Genomic DNA, 8,191 nt, shown 5'->3' on the forward strand with positions numbered 1-8,191 from the left:
AACATTATTTATATACATATTAGTCTCTATAATATTTTTTAACTTAATAATCTCCATTACATATATCAAATTAAAAATTATCAAGTATTACTATTAATTTACTTTTAGTATTAATATTGTAAATATTTATAATATCTTTTTATAAAGTTTAATAGTATATATATTTATAATATCCTTATTTTACCTATTTATCTTTTACAAAATAAGCTCTAAACCCGAAAACCTAAACCCTAAACCCGAACCCGAAACCCTAAACCTGACCCTAAATGCTAAACCCTAAACCCGAAAACCTAAACCCTAAACCCGAACCCTAAACCCGAAACCCTAAACGCTAAACCCGAAACTCTAAACCCGAAAACCTAAATCCTAAACCCGAAATAAAAAAAAAACGCAACTTGTAAAAAAAAATATGAAATCCTTAATTTTGTGCTAATTTGGTAATTATATGATTTCAAAGGGTAATATGAAAGTTGGTTTTTTCAAGGGGAGGGAGGTATGACAAGCAATCAGGAAATGTATGTTTAGCCTAACTCTTATTGAACATATATTAATGAATGTTATCTTTCTCTAAATCATGTTAGCAACTGTAATATGCACGCAATTTTGTAGTTTAGTCAAAATGATTTTGTTAACACTCATTTTAACCGAATTTATAATATCTTTTTTGACTATCCAATTTTAGTAAACATTTTTGAAAAGGTTTGGCACTTATACACCGATATCCATACGTTTTAAAGCCAGCAATTGACTTGGTCATAATTCATTAAAGAGTCTTTTAAGTAAAATAAAATAAAAATCTTTTCAACGGTTACTTTTTGTATAATTAAGTTTAAATTTAATTAAACGCCAAAAATATATTGGAAAAAACATGACTAGCAAGATTATAGATGTTCAACCATACAAGATCGTTGTATCATAAGTTAAGCATACATCAAGAGTTCCAATCAAAGGTTGGTATTTCTCTCTATTTTTTTTATCAAAGAAAAGTATTTGAATAGCCTCTCATTCTTTGTGTTCCCAATAAACTAAAAAAAAATAAAATGTTTGAACAGTCTCTTGTTCCTTGTCTTCCAAATAAACCACAGACACACTAATATAAATGCTTGAACAGTTTTCTTATGTTATTTATTCCCAACCATTGCCTTTGTGAACTCAAGTATTCGCTCCGCTTGTTACTTAGTCGATATCAGTGCCCAACGTCAATACCTTATTTGATCCTAGATGGAGTTTGCAACTGCACAAGTTACAAACAATTGGAGTTTGTTCTTGTTGATGGACGTTGATTTCTCTCTCACACCTCCTCTCTCCTTCACGTGGATTGAGGCGGAAGAGAGTGGCGTCCAACATGGAGGAGAGATGAGCCATAAGAGAGAAGTAGTGTCTATCCACACAAACAATTTACAGACTAGAGAGTTGGATTATGTATTTATTTTTTATTTTATTTTTTGAGAAGGGAAAGGGGGAGATCCGTGAGAAGGAGAGATAAAGAAACGACCCATGTCAGTTTGAAGGATAGAGAAAGGAACGGTCTATGTCAGGCGACTGGCGTAGAAGAAAGGAGGAAGCATGTGAGCACCGATTACTAGCCCTCTTGAGTTAAAAGTATATTCTGATGACTCCTACATTACACATCCTTGTGCTATAGATAGAACGCTAGAAATTATACAAATGATATTCAACTTTGTAGTATGTACCTTTAACATGTGTTTAATTATGAATGTATCATATACATAACCGAAATTTTTAAATGAAACAGAATAATATGATAAAAGTTATAAAACTTTAAAAGATTTCGAAACTTGTAATGCACTGGTTTGATTAAATAATCATGTTTGACTTTAAAAATATTATTAAAGAATTGTAAAGACAATGCATTTGGTTTGAAAAATAATCAAATTCTAGCATATTGCTAAAATATAAAATAAAATTCTAATTCCATTGATCTTTTGCAATATTTCTAAAATAAACAAAGTGTATTGTTGAGTATTGAAAATTTCAAAATAGTAATCTAAGTTTACTATTTCAAAACTAGACAAATCAAATAAAAAAAAAGTAACATATACCCCCTTTAGGCTCTACTAGGCATACGACTTAAGTCTAACACCGAATTTCATAAGTAATGACTTGACAATCAAACATAGGCTATATAGGAGCCTAAACAAAATGATAAGGTCAAGACTCAAGATGATGCCTATATGCTGGAAGAAAAAGGAGGTTCGCTGCCAACACACTAGAAAATAAGCTCTTTTGAAGTCGGCTCAAGTAGACACCATAGCTGCCTACACGCTATAAAATAGGCTCCTAGCCTATTTTGAAGTTTTTTGGGCCCACTTGCCTAATTTGAAATTTTTCCCTTTATTTTAAATATGCACGGTTGTTCAAGTAACTCGTGCAAAAACAAACTTGAGTCAAGTTAATTTGGCTCGAGCCAACTAATATGTATATACGTTTGAGACGGTATAAGCTTGTTAGTTGACGTACCTAAAGAAATATCCATAACAAGAGGCCTAACTAACTGAAGTGTAGAGAAAAAAGGCCAACGTCTATAAGTTTTTTATATCAACAAAAACATATATATATAAGAGTAACTTAAGCTTCAGTTATGTCATGTCATAACACATGAAACAGATGTTACTCAACTTTCTATATGTTTTTAGTTTGTACCCCTAATTCTAGGAACTGGGAAGTAATCCATTAGGTAGTTAGCTGATAAAATTAACACGTAAGCGACTTGGACTTGCGTATCATCCATTTTCTTTACGTATCACAAAAATCTAAATTTGATATATAAAGGAATGAGATGTGGACGATGAGTTTAACTAAAAACACACTCACGAAATCATTGAGTTCAGATCACAAAATCAATCTTTGATGGCTGCTTGTTTTTAATGTCTTTATGAACTACTAACTTTACTACTTAAGTGACTTGGTAGTGCTAGTTATGATTTTATGAACTATCACTTGATTGCACTTGTATATTGCTAATGGTTAGCTATTGTTGGTATGGCATTAGACCATTAGTATACGTTTGTTTTCTACCTAATACTGTAATTTTAAGCATCATAGTCATGATGATATGAGCATGTATCAGTATTACGATAAAGTTTAATAGACTTTTAAGGTATCAGTGTCGAGGAACAGATCAAATAACACTCTTCAATCTTGATGGGTGGTGTGAATGTTAAGCGTACTCCCTTATTTGACAAGCTGAAAAGGCCTGGGACGGGGCCGTTAGTCCCGGTTGGACTGCCTAGAGTTTGCAGACAAGGACCATAAGCAGGTCACTTATTTTTCCCTAAACTCGTGGCGTGGCGGTGTGGGAAAATAAATATTGGGTTCGTTTTGAGTTTTCTATTTAGAACTATCAGTTAATTATTTGAAAATTGTTCGTTGGAAAGTTCGTTTATTTAATAAACAAAGAAACATGAAAATTTTTATTATTCTAGTTAAACGAATGAAGATGAACAGTTGCTTAGTTTATTCACTTATGCTCATGAATGTTTGTCCATTTACCTTCATTTACGTTCGCCAGTTTATGTTTATTTAAGCTCACTCATTTACATATTGTAGATACTACAATTACAACGCCAGTGCCAAAATAAATCAATTGTGTGTTGACATCTCATGCTTAGGTATAAAGAGAAAATTACGATCCATGACTTACAATAATCCCAACTTATATATATTTTATCTAATAGTTTTGTCATACTGATGGTTTGGTTATACCTATTCCTATCTTCGCGATCACAATTTCCACATCAATCTCTCTTTGTGGTGTTATCATCAAGCACACGAGGCATCCAACTATCTAGCAACGAATCTTTCAAACTTTTGGCCGTGACGTTTTTGCCTTTTGCCTTCACAAAAATATCACAAAAATAGGTTAGAAATTGTCAGTTATCAAGGGGTAATCTCATCATTTCTCAATCATACCTCTACTTTGAGAATGTTCAACACTTTGTCATAACGAGTAGTCACATTGACATCAAGTACTTGAAGCCCCAATGAATTGACAATCTCAATCATTCTCTGGAAACCCCCTTGTTGTTTGCCACAAATTAGTTTAAGCAAGAAATCTTTAGCACCAATTTGGTATACTTCCACTTTAACCTTTATTAAAACAACACAGACTTAATGATTTGTCATCTAACTCTTTAACTACATACATATATATCCACTCAAAAACAAGAACATACCTCGGTTTTTCGGTCTGATGCCGTTAAAACAAGACTATGTCCTTTTGTAGGCAAGCATTGGCATGCTTCCTTCGGTTTGCATTCCTCTAATTCATCCGCACATTAGATTTGGAATCATCTTCTTCCAATCTTTCAAGCTCTTATTTATTATTATATTTGGCTATGTTTGGGCCTAGGATTTATGCTAGTACCTGAATTCAATTTGTTCTTACCTATTCTTGGATATAGATTCTGATTTAATCTTTCGTTTAGTCGAATCTTTATGTTTACTTTGTTTGGTTAAACAATTTTGAGTTATTCAACTGCATTTGATATCAATAGCTATTTAATTTGTAATCATCAATGTTGATTTAGGATTGAATTATTGTTCATCATTGATTTAACAAAAAGGCGGTTAGTGACAATATAGATATCGGTTTCTTCACCGTTGTCTAATAAATATAATTTGTTTCGAGCCAACTAGCTAATAGAAATTACCAATGGGTTGGTGACTCATTGGCAAATACAAAGCCTTTTAAACACCTAGGTTTGAGATGAAGAGGTCTTGGGTTCAAGTCCCACAGACGATAAAGATTAAAAAAAAATTTATCGATTAAAAAAAACTTATAGAAAATTTTAAGCCGGTGTTATATAACCTTGCTAAAAATACAAGAAGCCCAGCTAACTGAGACTAGAGAAGAAGCTCAACATCCATTAGTGAGCACATGATTTCTCCACTAAACGCTAAACGGTGGAGAACACATGAAAGCTAGCAGTTACGACAACGCTAAACGGTTATGTATTTACATTGAGTAGTTGGGAGTATTTACACTGAGAATTTTCATAAGTTTCTTTATTAACAAAACATAAATTACAAGATAGACTTTAATATATCTTCAGCCATGGGAAAACACATGAAACCTCTACTTTGTGTTTTAGTGCCTACCCCTATTTCTAGCTGGAATAATTACCAGCCATGAGATGACGGTGACAAGGAAACCAGTTCCAAACCCAGTCGATGCAAGCAAACGAACGGTATAAACTTCATTGTCCTCAGATGTTGGAGTTTGCAACGAGTCTTGATTTTCCGTACACTTGACAAAATAATCACCACATAAGCCTGGGTTTCCTTCAAAGCTAGAGTTGGTAAAGGTCGACAACTGGCCTCCAGAAGGAATAATCCCTGTTAGATTATTATAAGCAACACTAAACTTTGACAAAAAATTTAGTTTCACCAAGGATGCAGGGATTGTTCCTGTCAGATTGTTGTACGACATATCCAACGTCTCTATGCTCCTCATACCTGATAATGAACCGGGAATCTGTCCTGATAAGATGTTGTGTTTAAGATCCAGAACATGTAGCCTTTTCAAGCTTCCAAACTCTGGACAGATTGGGCCGGTGAGTTGGTTGCTACTGAGGTCAATTAGTGGCGGAAATCTCGTTATATGATTGTACTGTAATCTCGACCCTTCATTGCTCATGTTATTATTCTTTACAAATGGGAAATATGGGGATGACTCTTCAAATGTGACATCTCTTGAAATCAGGCTCTCTAACTGTGTTAGATTCTTGGGTATCTCACCTGACAATGAGTTGTTAGACAAATCCAAGTAAAACAAAGACTTGAAATTGCCAAAATATGCTGGAATCGTTCCAGTTAAATCGTTCCATGACAAATCCAACAGCTGCAAGTGAGTCAAATTGTTTATCCACAGAGGAATGCTCCCTTTGAGCATGCAATCGGCGACCACGAGAGCTTTGAGTGATTTGAATTGGAGATCATCATCAGATGGCAGCTGTTCGGCAAAAAAGTTCCTTGTAAGGATCAGCACAGTTAGATTGGGGCAGCGCTGAAGGATTCGAAGAGACGCCTGGAGGTTACTGAAGCTGCAATTGGAAAGTGAAAGGTACGAAAGAGATTCAAAGTTCTTGAAACTTTCTGGGATTTGGCCTGTGAGCTTGTTTCTTGCAAGATTTATAGCTTTTAATTTTCGGCAAGAAGCAAGATTTGAAGGTATTGTTCCAGAAAAGTTATTTGTGCCCAGATCAAGAGAGGTGAGATTAACCATCATGGAGCAGTTAAAATCAACCGAACCATCTAAAGAGTTGTTTCTCAAGTTGAGAGAAGAAATAGACGGTGAATTAGACAATGATGGAGGTATTGCACCGGATAGATAATTTGATTGAGCTGAGAAATAACTTAAATTCGGAAAGTTATGAAAGACATCAGGTATGTTTCCTGAGAGCCTGTTGGATGAAACATCCAAACGAACCAGACGACTAAAGGAATTAGCCATTCCGGTGATGGTGGTGAACTTGTTATCCTCAAGAGCCAGTTCCTGCAATCTTGGTAACTCGAATAAGAATTTTGGTATGTCGCCTGTATGAAAGTTGGAAGCCAGGTATATGCGTTCAAGAAAAGCGCAATTGCTTAATTCAACCGGAATAACCCCTTCGAAATAATTCACAGAAAATCTAAGATCCCGAACTCGGGTTGAGTTAACACATAAACCAGATGGAAGGAAACCTCTAATCAAATTATCAGATACGTCTAATACTTGAAGCGCAGGCAGATTAATACTAACCGGTAAAACGCCATTGAAATTATTACCACTCAAATCTACAACTTCCAGATGACGAAGATGAAAAAGGGAAATCGGAAGAGGGCCAAAAAGGAAATTGTGTGAAAGATTGATGGTTTTAAGCTGATCTATATTGGATATTAAAGTAGATAAGTTACCAGTTAATCTTTTGCTTGCAAGTTCTAATTTAACAATCCGACCAGACGAGGTATCGCAAGTGATGCCTTCTAAGTTGCAGCAGGACAACGACGATGAAGTTGAAGGCCAGCCATGTATAGGTGATTCCAGTCCATTGGCGAAGCCTGCTAATCCTCCTAGATCGTCGGGATTGCATGTCATATTCTCTGAGATCACAAGAGCTTGAAAGGACCCAGGAATAAGCAAAAGCACCCATATCTGCAATGCTACAACCATCTCCATAACAGAAGCCAGAAGTATTGAAATTTCATGAATGGTTCTCTTATCCTATTATTATTACATGTCAATGTTTACTAGAGACCAGGATTCCATGAGTATTAATGACACGTGTATCTAAAAATAATAAACTTCTTTTTTAAATATTATCTAGTTTAATTTACTATATTTTCTTCCAGGACATTTGGAAAAACATTACTATTCTACAATACACCCATATTCATAGAAAATAACATTGAATGTTCAAACTTAAAATTATTAAACATCTTAATTCTTTTTTATATTGTTTTTTTATGAGGTATAATAAGGAAAATTGAAGGTTGATTTGGGCAATAAAGGAAAGATAGGACCGTCTCTGTATTCTAGGGTGAACAACTTAACCGTTATAACCGTTAACTGACATAACCGATGGGTCGGTTTAATGAGTTTTCGAAAACCACCAAATGTGGGTCGGTTTTGGTTAAAGATAATTCCAAACCAGCCATAACCGAACCAAGCCGTTTGTTTAACCGATAACATGTTTGAGATTAATTTCTACCAAACATGTTTATGATTATACCAATTTGATGTTTAAGGTTCAAAGTTTGTTATCTAATTAACTTGACTTTCATTGTTGGAATATATAATGCCCCTTTTTTAATATTTGGTATTAGTATTATAAATTATATATTTCAATTTTTTTTTACCGGTACCAAACCTTTAGGCCCATTTATATTTTTTTGGTTACAATTAACCGACTCGCTATAGCCTTCAAAGCCTATTAACCGAAACTCCCATAATGGATCGGTTATGGTTATGGTTTTCCATTAACCGATATATCATTTATGATTATGAGTTTGATTCAAAACCGCCCCATACACAACCCTGCATTCAAGGAAATTAAGAGTATTGGATATATGCTGTCTCTCATTGTCATTTGTGTACTTATATGAGATGCTTCTGTGCACATCCAAGGACATGAAGCCAATCACAATTGCTCTCTGATCTCTTCCAAACATTCCACTTGATTGGTTACGG

General features: G+C 34.5%; 1 pseudogene; it reads right to left on the minus strand.

Moving 5' to 3' along the window:
* Positions 1 to 5,110: 5,110 nt before the first annotated feature.
* Positions 5,111 to 7,193, minus strand: LOC143603354 (phytosulfokine receptor 1 pseudogene; annotated as a pseudogene).
* Between the last annotated feature and the right edge of the window lie 998 nt (positions 7,194 to 8,191).

Source organism: Bidens hawaiensis, unplaced genomic scaffold (assembly GCF_021521415.1).
Source record: "Bidens hawaiensis isolate Kalapana, Puna unplaced genomic scaffold, B.hawaiensis_p1.1 tig00061376_1, whole genome shotgun sequence".
Lineage (NCBI taxonomy): Eukaryota > Viridiplantae > Streptophyta > Magnoliopsida > Asterales > Asteraceae > Bidens > Bidens hawaiensis.